This window comes from Rhinolophus hipposideros, assembly GCF_964194185.1.
Source record: "Rhinolophus hipposideros genome assembly, chromosome: 9".
Classification (NCBI taxonomy): domain Eukaryota; kingdom Metazoa; phylum Chordata; class Mammalia; order Chiroptera; family Rhinolophidae; genus Rhinolophus; species Rhinolophus hipposideros.
Window position 1 is genome coordinate 24,938,497 of NC_138055.1, and position 17,699 is coordinate 24,956,195.

Below are 17,699 nucleotides of genomic sequence, written 5' to 3' on the forward strand. Positions count from 1 at the left end.
ATAACTCAAAATTTGGTCATTTGAATTGAGTTGAGATGAAGACTTCTATTTTGATATATAAACAAGAAGTAGAGGATAAAGTTCTGGAGAAGGTAGTTTGAGAGTACAGCAAGTGGAACTACTAGCCAATGTTCTGAAGTGATAGGAAGGTTAACAGCTGAAGGAAATAGGCAGAGGAAGTGGGCAATGGTTATTTTAGAAATGAAGGAATCTTAGTAGAAAGGTTATAATTAAAATCAGTGCATGTAAAACATAAATAACTTATATCTACAATGATTAGTGCTTCTGTCTCATCATTCTTCTTTGTGGAAATTTTCTGATGGCGCTGCTGGTCTTGTATTGTTACATCCATACTCTCTTGACCATGTAAATGTAAAATGCGTGGTCCAAGTTCAGGATGCTGTTAAGGTTCCTGAAACAACCCACAACAAAAATTATGAATAACTGATAAAACTGGCTACACACAAACAAAATAGGACAAATCTAGAAATTCATTAACAGGCGAGAAATCTCCATCTTTCCAATCTACCTATAAACAAATAAACGAAAACAGAGAAAGCCTGGAATTTGCATATATGGAAAAAACCCAGGAAAGTTTATATTTACATAATTATTAACAAATATATATAATTATTAACAAATAATAACCACTAATATAATTATTCAGTTTAGTACATTTATATAATTAATACATATTTATATTTTTATAGATTATATGTGCCTAGGCTGCCGGTAGGATGGCCCCCAATGATCCCCTTGTGTAATCCTCTCCCCTGAGTGTGGGATGAATTTAGGGACTACTAGCAAACAGAATGCAGCAGAGACAATGGGGTGTATCTTCCCAGATTAGATAACAAAGAGACTCTGGCTTCTAGTTCTGGGCGTCTCTCCTGATCTCTTGTTTGCTTGTTTATTCCGAACAAAGCCAGCTGCCATGATGTAAGCTACTCTATAGAAATACCCATGTGGCAAGAACAGATGTCTCTAGCCAACAGATAGCAACCTAAGGCCTTCAAAAGCCATGTGAATGAACTTGGAAGTGGGTCCTCTCTCAGTGGGTCCTTGATCAGACTTCAGTCCTAGCCAACACCTTGACCACATAGCCTTGTGAAATATCCTGAGCCAGAGGTATGCAGTTAATCAGCAGATTTCTAATCAACAGAAATTTTGGAAAAATAAATGTTTGTTTTCTTAAGCTGCTAAAGAGATAACTAATATGTCCTATAACTACAATACTGTGTATAATTATTGAATCTATTATATAAATATAATGACATTTGTGCATTTTAATAATTTAAAGTTCATAATAATAACTAATGTTTATGGAACACAATATGCTAAGCACTGTACTAAAAAGCAAGTATGATTATGCTTCTTTTGAAATTAGTACACCCATAGGGAAGCATAGAGTAAAAGAAGAGAGATGAAAGGGAAGAAGAGATAAGGGGGCAGAGACGGAAGAGAAGGAAGAGACGTGGACAGTAAGAAGAAAAAAAAAGGAGGGAGAAACAGAAAGGATGGGAGAGAGCATGAGAACTCAGGTGGAAACCATAGAATGATTCTTTAATATTCACTATGAATCAAACCTTTATATAATTTAGTACTACAATTTACTTGAAATGTAGAAAATCTGGTGAGGGACTATGGAATTAAACAATTTGAAAATATAGTTTGTAAGAAAGAACTAAAGAAATTTAAGTTATTTTGCCTAGAGGAAAAAACCTGAGGGAAGAATTTAATAATTTAAAAATGTATACTATTTTGAAGATTTTGGAATTTTATAAGTATTTACCATTTCCACAAAAATTAGGAGAGAATAAAAATGAATTTATTTTGGAGCTTAATTTAAATGGTATCTTAAGAGTGAGTGACTTCCTGAATAAATGACCATGAATAATTAAAATTTATTTATTCATTCAACAAACACGAGAAACTTTCTATACTCCAGCCATTCTGTTACAGGCATTTGGAACATAGCATAAGTAAAACACAACATTTTGCCTTTATGTTTCTTACATTTTCTAAGGCAAGTTTTGGAATTATTTCTTTGGACACAGACTTCTTCTCTAGTGACTTGGCATTAATATAGTTCTAGGAACAGAATGATGGAGTGGATGATTAATAAAAGTTGGAACAGAATTTCATCACAGGGAAATTGGAATTTGCTTGTTTAGTGGCGTCACCTGTACTTTTAAAATTTTCTGGTATAAGAGTGAAGAAAGCTATTGAAGCTGTCCTGAGAATGGTACAGTACTACTCTTTCAAACCCTACATACAGATTGGTTATCATGAACCTTTGATATCTTTCCATTTGAAGAGCCTTCTCCCCTGGTTCATTTAATTGTGTTTTAACAGACCACACCAAAACTTCGTTAAACTGAATCTTTTCAACAGACTAGGGAAGTTCCAAACAAGGAACATTTGTATCTTGCCCTTTCCCTGAAACCTAATTCACCTCTCTTCACAAGTCTAAGAAAGCTGTAACACAAATACCTCTTTGATGCTCAATATTATAAATTTCAGTCTTATTCTCTTATTTTCTGCAGCGTTAGGCACTGTTGACCAGTCCTTCCTTTGTGAAATGTCCTCTTCCCTTAAGATCTGTGACATCGTGTCCCTTCTTTTCCTCTTAGCTCCACTCTGGGTTCTTTTACATTTCTTTTGTTTTAAATTAAAGTTTATTGGGGTGACAATTGTTAGTAAAGTTGTACATTTCTTTTTCTTCTTCTGATTACACTTAAATGCAAGTGTTTTTCAAGGTTCTTGCCCCAGTTACCTCTCTCTTTTGACTATGCTCTCTTCCTCATTAGTCACATCCACTCCCATGTCTTTATTTACCATCTACTGGTGTATGCTCCCATATTTATATCTCAGTCGAATCTACATCTATCTCCTGTCTGAATGTACAAATGCACATCTCTATTTGGATGTCCATTGACACCTTGAGTCAGTCAGGCTTTAATTATAGAGAGCAGATTCATTTAAGCAGAAAGGGGAAAAGCTAAAGAAAAGACTGTACACTGAGCTTCCAGGAATAACTAGCAAGAGACCTCCACTTGGAGGTCCCCTTCCAAATTGAGATATTACGGCTCAGGCTTTAGAACCACACTGGGTCTGCTACAATCCACGCCAGCAAAATGGACCCTCACTCCCGGCCTCTCTCCTCACTTACTTTGGTTTTGCAGTCTTCTGCTAGTGCACGTAGTTGTTGGAACCTAAATCACATTCAAACTCTAGCTGTGCTAGAGTCTACAGGGTTTGTAGTATTTTTCAGTTTATTTCTTTTTTAAATTTATTTTTATTGGGGAATATTGGACAACAGTGTTTTTTTTCCTCCAGGGCCCATCAGGTTCAAGTCATTGTCCTTCAGTATAGCTGTGGAGAGCGCAGCTCAGCTCTAAGTCCAGTCACCATTTTCAGTCTTAGTTGCAGGGGGCGCAGCCTACCATCCCATGCGGGAATTGAACTGGCAACCTTGTTGTTGAGAGCTTGCACTCTAACCAACTGCGCTGTCTGGCCACCCCCAACAGGGTTTGTAGTTTTCAGTTTTCCACTCTATAATGCAGGAAGGTGTACGAGAAGGAAGTCTGGATAAATGATGAGCAAGCTAAATTACAATATCTTAGCATGTCTCAAACTGAATCATCATCTTCCCTGCATAGTCCACAGCCACGTAAGGACTGTGGTTCCACTATCTGCCCAGTTACCCAATTGAAATATGTGAGTCATCTTCAGTTTCCTCAGTTTCTCTTTTTCCCTCACCTTAGGTCCCAATACACACACAGGTACACACACACACACACACACACACACACACACACACACCCCACACATCCTTTGTCATCAAAATGATATTGATCTTATCTCCTCAATATCTTTCAAATCCACCCATTATTTAAAAGATATTTTACCTCCTTAATACCTTTCAAATACATCCATTATTATAAATCCATTATTGCCATCACCACTTTAGTTCTTCCAATCATTGCTTTAACTGGTGTCCCAGTTCCAGTGTTTCCCCACCCATATTCATAATACAAAGCACCAAAAGTAATATTTCTAGCACTAATATGATTAAATCACTCTGTTGTTTAACAACTTTGAAGACTCTCCTCATTATTGTTAGAATATAGATGGAACTTCTTTGTATGGCATGCATAACTATTTATAATATTTATATTTCTCATCACCAGTGCTGCAACTCACCCACCCTAATCCATTTGCACCTTGCTTACAGTTCTGCAAAACCTCCAAACTCTCTCTTGCTTCTAAGCCATTGCACATGCTATATTCTATTTGTAACACCTCCACCATAATCCTTATTTTCCCACAATCGTTATTGTTCAGCTGCTTAATTTCTACTCTCCTGTATAACCCAGCTTGGGCAATATCCCCTTTGGATTACTTTCCAAAGTGTCTCCAGTATAGTGAGCAGCTCATTGTGGACTGATGCTTTGTTTATTGCTGTGTGCCCAAAAGCAAGCACAGGAGACTACACTTTGTGCAGCAGAAAGATGTGTTGTGTGGAGTGGAGAGGCTGTATTTCCTAAAACTGGACACAAGAGGGCAACAAATAACTTCTAGACCAGTTTTGCAGTTCCAGTTGCTTTTTCCTACATCCTATTTACTATTCCAACTGAGTGTTGATGTAATTCATGTAGCATGACTCTTGAGCTATGCCTGACAGGATAGAAGATTCCTAATAACTCAGAACTATATTTCATTTATATTTTGGTTGCCTTCTCAATGCCAGCACTTCACTAAGTATTGGTAATTTTAAAAAGATGAATCAGACAGTACATTCAAGGAATCAAGAATTTAATGGGAGAGGTGATTCTGAAGTTTCTTTATCCTCTGACATATAAAGAAACAAATGATTTAACCCATTTTCAACAGTAGCAATGGCTGCTTAAGACTATGGAAAGTTAGCTATTGGGTACCAGTCAGACATTGGGTACAAGTTAGCTATTGGGTACAAGTTAGGATATCCTCAATGATTGACATGTTTGAAAAGCATGATCACCACTAACCCAGCAAATTCTATCCCAAGTAATTCTAGGATGGCTGGAGAAGAAGATGCTCCTATGTAAGCCCATTGCCTTTTTTTTTTTTTTTTTTTTTTCATTTCAATGTACAAGAGCAAAGTGGATGGACCCTAATGTAAACTTTGGGCTTTTGGTGATAAGACGTGTCAATGTAGGTTTATCAATTGTAATAAATTGGCACATCCTCTTGTGTATTTTACGGGTTTTGACAAATGTATGATAACATGTATCTACCATTATAGTGTCATGCTAGTTTCACTGCCCTAAAAATACTCTGTGCTCTGCCCTGCCCTCTAAGCCCTGACAATGGCTGCCCTTTTTACTGTCTCATAGTTTTGTCCTTTTCCACAACGTATATGCTTGGAATCATATAGAATGTAGTAGAGTTTTTCATACCTTACCCTATGCATCTCTTCCATTTTGCTGTTACAATAAATGGGCAATAATAAGTAAAGCACTCTCCTGAGCTCTGCGAGCTGTTCTAGCAAACTGTTGAACTCCGGGAGGGAATTGTAAGAACCCCAGATTTATAGCTCGCTGGTCAGAAGTATGGGAGGTAGGACTTGCAATTGGCATCTGACTTGGCGGGGGCAATCTTGGTGAGACTGACCCTTAACTTGTGGGATCTGACACTAACTCCAGGTAAATAGTGTCACCCAACTGGTGTTTGAGAATTAGTCAATGTGGGGGAAAAACCCACATATTTGGTTCAGTGCACTAACATGCATTTTTAATTTAAGGTATTTTCAACTTACGATGGGTTTATGGGGCCATAATTCCATCACAAGTTGAGGAGCATCTATATTAAATAAGTCTCTGAATTCTGGAGAATTCAGGTTGGTAGGAAAAGTAAATGATTCAATTTTGTTTACAAAGGTATACATTACATAGTTGGTGTAAGTCATAGATAGCTCAAGAGAAAAAGATTTCCTTAAATTTGGAAAAATAAAACATTAAGGAACCAGCAATCTTTCAAAGAAAAAGTTATAAAAATAATAATCATCCTCATTAGTTCATTCAATCCTGTGTTATTAATTCTGGTTCTTCTTGAAACCAGTTCTTCCATTTGTTCTAGAAATTCACTGGTATGATCTTAAAAGTCATTAGAATATTGTATTCTAGAATACTTGTCAGAATCCTTTTCATGAATCTCTCTAAATATGAAAAACATCAGAGTAAAACAATAACTGTAAGTGACTAAAGGACTAAAACTAAAACAAACAAAAGGCCATGGTTAAAGATCTGATGAAAATGCATTTGATAAGGAAATATAGTTATTTCTGTGGCATATAACAACTTAAGATAATAATTGGACAATGAGAGCGTTGACCAATTTCTATGAACTTCAAATAATTTCTGGAATATCTATGTTAGTAATGCATATCCGTACACATATAAAATAAGGAGGTTTACCATCACATATTTGACAATGCTTCCCACTTAATTTAACATACCAAATAAACCAAATTAGTTTATCATCTCTCCTGTACAAGGTGAGAGACAAATCCTTTAAGATATTCCAGGGACCCTCTGGGATACCTCAATGTTAGTTTCAGATCAAATTGACTTCATGTAGAATTTGATTTGGGGACTTTTTCAAAAACATCAAAATATTTGAACATTTTATTGAACTGAATCACAGATCATTATGAAATCATACTTATCTATTTAACCAAAGTTACAGTACATGATTTTAAAGGCAAATACAGAAGGTTACATACTTGTGAACAAAACCCAGTTCTTTAATATAGAGAAGACACAGTTCTCCCAAGTAATCAAAGTCCTAAAAAGACACAAAATCTTTGCTTTCCAGCCAAATTACTTGAAAGGTAAGAAAACACCTTTCAAAATCTTTTACCAAGTGCAGATTAATAATCCAAGAAAATTTTGTCCTTTAACAGAAAATCAAAATCTAATTTTTCATTAGTGAACTTTTGATACAAAGACTCATTGTTTAAAAACTTAAATTTATTCCAATCTTAGCCAGCTTGACCACACATAAAATTCTTTTCTTAAAATTCCTTTTTGACAAATCTTATACAACATTTTTCCATCCATTCATTTTTTTTTTTTTTAAGATTTTATTGGGGAAGGAGAACAGGACTTTATTGGGGAACAGTGTGTACTTTCGGGACTTTTCCAAGTCAAGTTGTTGTCCTTTCAATCTTAGTTGTGGAGGGCGCAGGCCACCACCCTTGTGGGAGTCGAGGAGTCGAACTGGCAACGTCGTGATTGAGAGCCCATGCTCCAACCAGCTGAGCCATCTGAGCCATCTGGGAGCTGCATTGACTTCATTCTAGTTGCGGAGGGCGCAGCTCACTGGCCCATGTAAGAATCGAACCGGCGACCTCAGCGTTAGGAGCACGGTGCTCCAACCACCTGAGCCACTGGGCCGGCCTCTCCATTCATTTTTTTGTCCTATACATTTTGGAACAACCAGTCATTCAACTTTAAGACAAAACTGCGCTTTTCTCCTTAACAAATCATGTTCTTCAGACTTTTCCTTATCTACGTCCCCGCCAAAAAAAACACAAACCACTGCATTTTACTTTTATTACTTACTTTTCCTACACAATTGTTTTATTTCAGCTTTATTATTTGTAGTGGTTTTAATTACATATATTGATTATAATTTCTAACCTTAGAAACTTTAACTTCTAGTGAAAACTAAGAAGTAATTGTGGGATGTCTGTTACACTATCATTCTGTGGATTGGCAAGTTCACAGATAAATTTCATAATTTCTATCTGTATATTTTCCTTCATACATATATATAGACATACATAAACTTACAGATGCATAAATCGTATGACTTTTGTTTAAAATTTTAGAGACGAGGCAGGTACAATAATGCAAAACTCATTAACTTAATAAAAGGACAGTTGGATCCAAATTGTGTTTCTGGCAGGTGGAATAAGTAAAAGTTACCTGTTCAAGATGGTTTAAGAAAAGACATTAAAAAATTTTTACTTGCTTAATTTCTAAATAGCTGGAAAAGACATTAAAAAATTTTTACTTGCTTAATTTCCAAATAGCTGTCTCCCCCCTCATAAGAATTACCTCCTTGAATTTTGCATTTGTTTTTCAATTATAGTTGACATTAAATATCTGAGGTTTGCATTTCAAAGAGATGGATTTGGGTTCCTAGAGAAGCCCATGTAGAACTTTTACACCTCAAAGCCACAGAGAAAGGATGTTAGTTTCTCCAAGAAGGGCTTTTGTTTCCTAAATTCAGATCTTGTACAATATCTGCAAGCCTTTTGAGATAAATAGGGAAGTTTGGGGATTGGTGAAAAGGATAGGTGGCTTTTGCTTCTAGAGCTGCCATTTCTGTTCTTGTAAGAATTCAATTTATAAAGCAAGAATAGTTGTGTTTGGTTCCTCCAAGAATTGGGTTGCAACCTAAATGATATTGAGAGGCTGACCCACCACTCCACCTACATAATTTTCAATTTGCTTCTTTATATCAGGGAGATTTCCAACTAAGGTGGAAATGCAGATTTCTATGTTTTAGATTTAGAACTGTGTGTCTTTGGAATGTTTTTATAAATGCTACCACAATGAGGGTGGGGTGGGAGTGGGTGGGTGGCTGGTTCGCTCAGTTGGTTAGAGCATGGTGCTAATAATACCAAAGTTGCAGTTTTGATTCCCACATGGGCCACAGTGAGCTGCGCCTTCCTTAAAAAAAAGAATGCTTCCACAATGGCCTCAGAATATTTTTCTTTCCTTCTGAGTACATAACTTCTTTATAGCTTAGGAGAAAATGCCCCCCAAAAAAGTTCCTATCAGGCCCTGAATATCAGCTTCCAGTTGAGCCAACTTCTGACTACCGTGTTTCCCGAAAATAAGACCTAGCCAGACCATCAACTCTAATGCGTCTTTTAGAGCAAAAATTAATATAAGACCTGGTCTTATTTTGCTATAAGACCGGTTATAATATAATATAATATAACACAATGTAATATAATGCCAGGTCTTATATTAATTTTTGCTCCAAAAGACACATTAGAGCTGATTGTCCCGGTAGGTCTTAGTTTCGGGGAAACACACTATAGAGCTACCTTAAGGAAAAAAAATTCTTTTTAAATATTTTGTTAGGTTTCAGCTAGGACAAACAGTGAATATTCCTTGGCAGTGTTGAACAACCCCATGGACACAAGAGGCATCCTCAAAGAGGGTACAAAAGATACTACTCTCCTAAAATACAGAGCCACTCCCAAAGACAGCCAAAAGAGAGATTTAGATAATTCCTTTGAAAGCTGGCAACAGTCATTAGCAGCTCAGCTACAAATGGAGTACAACCCACATTCTGTCCAGCCAGATCAAGTCAGAAATGCATGCAACTCACATCTCTGTCCAGTCATATTTTTGGGACTTCTAACTTGATAGTTGAGCTACCTGAACACACAAGAATCGACAAACTGCATGCCTCAAGCAGGTAGAAAGCCAAGCCAAGTTCTCAGGACACAAAATAAGTCAAACAGGAGGCAATAGTTGTCCCTGGGAGAGAAAGAATCAATAATCGACGGGTACTCCAAAACCAAATTCACAAGAGTCTGAATTTGGGAAGGAAATGTGTGGGAGGAAGAAACTTTACCCAAGTTTCCTTCAGCTAGTCTAATTAAATCTACATGAGACAAATTAACAAGAGAAAATAACCAAATTTAATTACATATGTATGTATGGGAACCTTGCATGAGAAGTTCATGGGCAGAGAGTTGCAATGAAGTACACATAGCATTGTGAGCTAAGGATGACGTGAGGCAATTTACGGGTTCAGAAGGGAGGAGGTCATTGCAGGAAGAGCAGATGTTCATTTGCTCTGCCCTAGATAAGTCAAAGGGTTATCTCTGATAATCTCATTATGGAGAAGCCCTCTAATTTAAATTCTTTTAGGTAGTGTGGTGGGGGACAACACAAAAGTTTCTCTTGAGCCCGCATACCACAGAGGCACATCTTATGACTTGTTCTGAATTTCTACAGAAGGGGCAACATGAATTTCTACCTTCTGTCAAGCAGGCACCACAGATAGAGATCTGGTAGAGTTGACTTAGGTAAGAATTCTCACCCTTTGCTGGCTTATGCCAGTTTTCCCAGGATCCCATCTGCAGGCTATGGAAAGAATGGGGTGTCCCAGTAGATGTCATTCTGGTCATTAGAAACTGTAGAAAAAATTTTTCCCTCTACTTTTTATAGTGAATGCTTGACTGAAACCCTTTTTTCTCCAGGGCACCTCAAAAATGGATCCAGATTAAGTTTCCCACCATGGCCTCTGTAATTCAAGATTATCTTTTGAAAAGTTAACCTACTTATTCAGCCTTAAAAGAAAATTTTATTCACCGAAGGTCTCACACTGGACCCAATCAAGTGTAAGTCAGGCCCAGCTTCATCCCCAACTAGTTTGGTTTCTAAGTTGGACCATGTTCAATTCTGGCTGGTTTCTGACTCAGTCTGGAAAAAGAAATGCTCAAAGTCGGACAGCTTGTCACACAAAAGCTGGGGAGCTGGGATCCGAGAGGGACTTACCTATGGCCACTAGATACAAGAAGAAAGCAGGGAGCTCAATGGGCTCAGTGGGCAGCACACTTAGTTCATTGCTCCTGGGGGTCATCGGGTGTCTCCTTTGGTTCCTTCTTCTGACACTAGAACTGTTAAAAGATAAGCTGAGGCATGTTAAAATTTTTGAGTTTATTTGAACAAAAATCGAATTGGGCAACACCAAATTAGGATTGCTGTACCCACAGGGGCTCCAAGAGAGAATTTCATAGAGAAAAGGTAAAAACAAGGAAATTATTGATTGGCTATAGCTTAAAGCCTAGCTGGCTATTTGTGATTGGTTGTCCTTAACTTTTGATTTCCTAACCCTGACTCATTTATAGGCTTAGATTTTGGTTTGCTTACATAACTGCCATGGCATTAGAGCCACATCAGTCTAATGGCCCCCTGTTCAATTAATTTAACAATTTTTAATGCCAATTTAGGGAGGATTCCATGGAAGAATTGTGGGGAAGTCAGTGGTCATCGTCATCAAACTTTAGCACATCAAAACCATCTATTGTATATCAAATAAAGATTCTTATTCGGGGATTTCAATTGGTCTGTCTGTGGTGGGGGTGAGAATCTCCACTTTGTAATAGGTGATCTGAAACTAAATGCAGGTTTTCTTTATACCAGTATTTCTCAAACATGATCATGTATCAGAATCCCCTGAGGACATGATTGCCAGATAAAATACAGGATGGTCAAAATAAATTTGAATTTTAGATAAACAACAGATAAAATTTTAGTATATCCCAAATACTGCAATATTTGGGACAAATCATCTATTGTTCTAACTGAAATTTAAATGTACTTTTTCTCCAACCACCGCTAAATACTAATTAGTTTAAATCTTCTTTGTGGCAGATAGTTGAGATATTTTGTCTTTTTAGGAAATTTCAAAATGTACAATCTTATCAGAAGATTGCTATTTTTATCACTGATTCTCCTATTAACTTTCTCTAGAAATGTTCTGTTCTACTTCTAGGGTCACCTCAGTAAGTTATTGAGTAACAAAAAGCTCAAGAAACTGTTATAACTAATCTTTCATAATTTTATTTTGTTTCTTTGTTTCTTCTTTTACTTTCACACCTGGTCCATTTCCTCTCTTCTTGTCTGCTCTCCACTCTTTCCTCCTAAAGTCTCTCTTCTCTTGCTTTCTCCTCCCCTCCGTTCCTCCTTCCCCCTCTCCCTCCCCCTTTCTTTCCTCTTATTTTTCCTTCCTCCGTGCCTTCTCCCAGAGCCTTTCATGTCAAAATTAAAATCTGTAGAATCGAGTTAGGGCACTAGGCACCAGCCTACATTATTTTGTTCCAGAAGGATTATTCTGACAATCCTTTGGCTACAGCAAGTTCCCAGTCAGGGGAAAAGGGAGCTTTCGAAAAACAATTGCTTTGCCTGAGGATCTGTTGGGAGGGTGATGGATGGCACTGCAGTTACGACTTCAAGAACTGCAGGAAAAGGAGGGGAGTCATTGCCAGGCAGCATGAGGGGAGGAGGGGCTGGGAGAGCCAGTCAGGAAGAGCTTATGAAAGGGGTGGAGAATGCAGTCTGTATGCAGCCTGCAAGACCTCTCTGCAGATATTGTGTCTTTGTGAGCTGACTGCAGAAGCCATGTGCATGCAGAATGTATGTGAATGTATGTGTTGCTTATTTCAGATTATGGGTCTGTGTGAGCTGCTGACTGCAAGAAACGGGAATGTATTGTTGAAAGGATTTTGCAGTCAGAGTGCTTGTTTGTGGTTGTGTGGTATGTGTGACTGACTTTTTGCCAAATGCACTGTTCCGATTCCAGCTCTGAAAGTTTAGTGGAAGTCTGGCTGACTAAGCCAAGACACAACAAAGTCAGAAGGAAATATGGGGGCACCATCAGATGGAAATAAAGAGAGAGGCCATTACAACAAGTGAAAAGAAAAAGGAGATTTGGAGAAAGGGGGAACAAGAAAACAAGAGAAGCAATAGAAATTCCTTCCTTAGAAAAGGGAGAAATTTGAGAGGAAGGAAAGAAAAGCAACATTCTTCTAGAGAGAGACACTATGTACCCTAGTTCTTCTGATACCGTGGTAAGATAGTTCCTAGTTTTTCCCCCTTATTTCTTTCTAGACATGATTTATCATGACATTTATATTACAGGTATATTTTAGTGACACCAAGGGATATTTAAAAACTTAACAATTATCCAGAAAGGAGCATTGACAGTTCTTAGATGAGAAAAAAAGGTTGTTTTTTGTTATTGTTGTTGTTATGGTTGGTCAGGAAAGCTAGTGGACATAATGGAAAGACAGTCAGTTTTGATCAGAGATTAAAAAGGATTTGAGAATTATTTTTTTGGTGATTAAAATATGAGACGTGCATGACGTTTCAAAAGCAAGGGTGTTGAAATATATTCTATCTCCATATCATAAGGATAGTTTTTGTTATTACTATGATTATTAACAAAATTTTATAGGGACCACGTATACCTAGAATGAAGATTTAACTTCATCATGAGATGTTCTTCTAGATCTAGACAGATAAACACAGAGGCAGCATAACTTTGAACTTGGATGTGGGCTGAGGAGAGAAGTCTTAGTTGGGAGCATCCCACTTTTGCTTTGTTGCCACAAGTACATATTTTTGATGATTTCAAAATGCATCCATTATGATGTCTTTCTCAGCTTGTTGATCTCTTCAGTTTTTCAATGTAATTAGAAATTATTAGAATTATATTTCCAATACTACTTTTGCTTCATTCGTGAATGTCTTTTGTTTCATTTAACCATCTTTTCCTCCTTTTCTTTCTACTTTTTTTACCTCCCTCCATCCATTGTTATTCCTTCCATGTTTCCCCGATTTGATTAAAATTCTCTGTTATCAAAACAATTTTTTTCAGGCTTGTTTTTCTTCTCATTCCTTTCTCAGTTGTCTTTGTATCTGGCAGAGGTCTGATGGTGATACAGAAGTAGGGAATGAGGCCTGGGAGAAAGCAGGCAGGGAGAGGGGAGGAGGAAGTTGTTCTTCAGCTGTTTCTGCAATCAGCCTATAAGAGGCTGCCTTAAGCCCGCCTCTGTAAATTCCTCCTCTCCTGCCCCACAGTTCTCCCCCTCAGTGTCTCTCTACTTCCCCACCTTATATTCCACCTCCCCTGCCCCCCACCTCATTTCTTAGTGACATCATTCTCTACCAGCTGTGACTGCCAGGAGACACTGACCTACTTTTGTCCTCTTTATTAGGAGCTAAACCCTGCTTTCTTTGCTAAACCCTGAATTTCTGCTAAACCCTTTTTGTCCCAATGTGTCAGCGGGTCCTTATTTATTTATTTATTTATTTATCTTTTCTTTTTTAACCTTTTTTTTTTTTTCCATATTAGTTTCAGGTTTACAGAACAACGTAATGGTGGGTCCCTTTTTAAATGTCAAACATTTCAGTCTCCCTCAAGATAGTAGTTGTATTGTTAGTATCTGAATTTTGAGAAAAAGCATGATAAAAAGCTTCTATGCGTTTAGCAAATTCATTTATGACTTAAATGGATCTGTACTTTGTCAAACAAAATAGAATCTATGTATATATTTGGAGAACAACACATATTAGTAATAATTTTTTGTTGAATATTTATAGATGTACTTGGTTAATAGACTCTTAGATCATTTGTCACAAATTCTAATATATATGTACTATTATTTTTCAAACGTTTGTGTATGGTGTTGGAGACATAAGCAAAAACAGCAGGCATCGATATCTAAATAAAACTACGTGCTAAGAAGTGGGGGGAACTGCAGACAAAATAATTTCATAGTCTTTGGAGGGATTATAAGAAGTGGTTAAGAGCACGTACTTTGCTTGGATTCAAATAATGGTTTAATCACTTGCTTTGGACAAGTTACTTTGTCTCTGTGCCTCAGTTTGCTCATTTGTAAAATGGAGATACTCAAACCCAGTAGGGTTATTGGTAGCATTCGTATATATGTAAATGCTCAGAGGACATTCTATATTCTAAGACATATTAGGTTTATTGTAAGACTGGGGACAGAAATACCACTATCTGTGCTTCAGTTATTTCTGTGGTAATTTCCTCATTCACGATTTATTTACTAAGCAAGCCTGTATTACAGATCCTCTATTTTGGTCTAAGTTTTCTGCCCCAGTTGTCCAAAAAAAATTCTTGAACAAGCAAAAAGGATTGGAACAAATATATTAGAGATTTGCCTAGTAATTCCATTGTGTCACTCAACACAGATTTTCTTTTCCATTTTTTTTTCTTTCTCTTTACTGTCTCCTTTGACTTTATATTATGCGGTTAGAATAAAACCCAAACTGAAAGGCACTGAGAGAGAAGAAAAATCAAGGAAAGAGTGGTTTGGGGATTCAGGTGGATTTGATGGAAGAAAGGTTAAATTGGAAAAACAAGGATGATTAAAAAAAAATTCTAGCTCAATGACCATTATGGATTTGAAAACCAAGAGAATAAAATGATTTAAAAACAAAATGAAGAAATACGGCATGTAAAAAATTTCTACAGAACAGATAACTTGCACTGTTTCTTTGCACTAAAGATAACTAAATGAACTTACACTAATGAACAATGCTCCCTAGTTTAACTTCTTCAGTGTGTAAAAGACAGCAAAACAAGCCAGGACAATCATGGTGGTGCAGGTCATTAGGATGCTTCCCAGATTCTCTCATTCATTCAGTCTGTAAATGTTAATCATTCAAGATGCTGCTGGTGACATAGATGTGTGACAGATCTACGCAGCCCTTGTGTGGTTTGAATATCATCATTTCTGTGGTTGAAATGTCTACCAATTCAGTCTTGTTTCCCTGTATATAATGGGGGGCTCTTGTTTTCTTTTTTTCCTCTTATTACTTGATGGTCCCTCTAATCTTTAGAAGAGAACACACTGCCTTTCTACATTTACTTATTCCATTCTCTCTTCTTCCATTCTTCCCAGATTGATATACTTTTAGGAACACTCTAGTGGACCAGGAATCAGGAGGCTAGGAAATAGCCACCAGTGATTTTATCCTATTGCCTCAATTTTCTCTTCTGTAAGAGGAGACTAACAACATCAACCTGACAAGGATGCTTGAGGCTAAAATGAGTTTATAAATGTTGAGTGCTTTAAATAAAGAGCATTTTATAAATGGTTATTTGTTTCTTTAAGACACTTCTCAAACTTCCATGGATGTAAGAATCACTTAGTATACTTATTAAAAATGCAGACTTATGGTTGATTCCATAAACTTTGAGTTTGGCTCAAAAAATGGAGATACACAGGCTGATTCAGGTCAGGGGTGACAGCCAAGAAATCTGCATTTTAAAAAAGCATACCAGATTATTCCTATGTAGTAGAGAAAAAGAAATATTACTAACAACCAGAAACAAAGAAGGAGGAGAAAACCCACATCATTCCTCTTAGTCTTTTTCCTTTACATCCTTTCCTTCTCTGCTTCAGCCAACAGTCTTTCCTCCCTTTCCCCACCCCATCCTTCTTTGTGTCTGGCATTGGCATTTTCTTAGCACAGTTAGAGAGGCACTCAGTTTAATGTGCAGAAATGGAGTGGAGGAAAAGGAGGGGGATGTGGGTGGAGACAGGCTAGATCAGTGTTTAGCTATTCTAACTGTGAAGACTGTTGTCGGGCTGGTTTTAGCCGGCTAGCAGAGAGGAAACAGTGGGGTGAGCTAGAGCTACTGCAGCTGTTCCTACTCTCTCATTTGCTAGGGTAGGTTCTGATACAAGACACCCGCTACCTTTTGTCCAGTCGCATGAATTTTTCGGTAACCACATTAGATATCCCATAAAGAACACGACTTTAGGTACTGATAACAATCCTGTATTCATTCTTGTTTATAATTCTCCTTTTTACTACTTTGAGGCCTTTAGGTTCTGATCAAATGCCAGCTTGTTTCCTTGTCTTGAAACCCAGGAGGAAAAGATTTGCACCAGATGGTGTCTATAGGGTACTGAAACATTTTTTTCTTGATATGCAATCTAGATAATAGGTGAGTTATGCTTTTCTGGCTGATGTAGAGATACACCAATGCAACAGAAGTAGAATCAGAGAGGCATGGGATTGATTGGAGCTGGGCAACTTTGTTAGAGAAAATTTTGTTTTCATCAAACCCTCATTTTTATGTGCCTTCCCCCTAGTATCTTCATATTGTCTACCAATAAGTTTTAAAAATGTTTCTTGGGCCAGCCCAGTGACTCAGGCGGTTGGAGCCCCGTTCTCCTAATGCAGAGGTCGCTGGTGTCAATTTTCACGTGGGCCAGTGAGCTGTGCCCTCTACAGCTAAGATTGTGAACAATGGCTCTCCCTGGAGCTGGGCTGCCTTGAGCAGCGAAGCTTGGCGTGTGCTGCCTCGGGCTGCCGTGTGCTGCCAGGAGAGGCCAGTGGCCAGCATGAGTGGCCGGCAGCCAGCGAGTGGCCGGCAGCCAGCGAGTGGCCGGCAGCCGGCGAGAGCTGCCATGAGCTGCCGTGAGCAGCCAGCTGATGACTGGCCACTGGTGGCCGACTGTCTCAGCTTGGGGGGCGCAAGGCTCATAACACCAGCCTGGGCCAGGGAGCTGTGTCCTACACAACTAGGCTGACAAACAACGGCTTGAACCGGAGTGGGGGGCGGGGGTAGGCGGAAGAAGGGGGAAAAAAGTTTCTTGCTGCACATCTAGCTGATATTCTAACCAGCTAATCTGATTGGTTAATTGAAATGTCTAGGTAACACGTACATTTCAATACTGTCATATATAGTTAATTATTCTAACATCTCTGTTGTCTAAACCTTGGTCTTCAGCTTGGCTGTATATTAGAATTTCCTGGAGGGCTTTTAAAAAACATTGGTGCCTGGATTCCAATCCCAGATATTCCGATTTAATCACTTTTTTTAAAGGTCTCCATTGATTCTAACGTGTTTAGGAATATGAGCAAAAATCTGGAAGTGTTTTGGTTCAGGCATAGGATGCACTTCAATTTCGTCTCAAAGATATTATTTACCATAGGATCGGTCTATAATATATTCCTTGAAAGTAGGTAACTATTTTTAGTTTTAATAAAATATTTTATAGTTCATTTTTATAGTTGAGTAAGTTAAAACACAGAGAAGTTTCTTCAGAAGATCACATAGGTAAGTGGAATCACAAA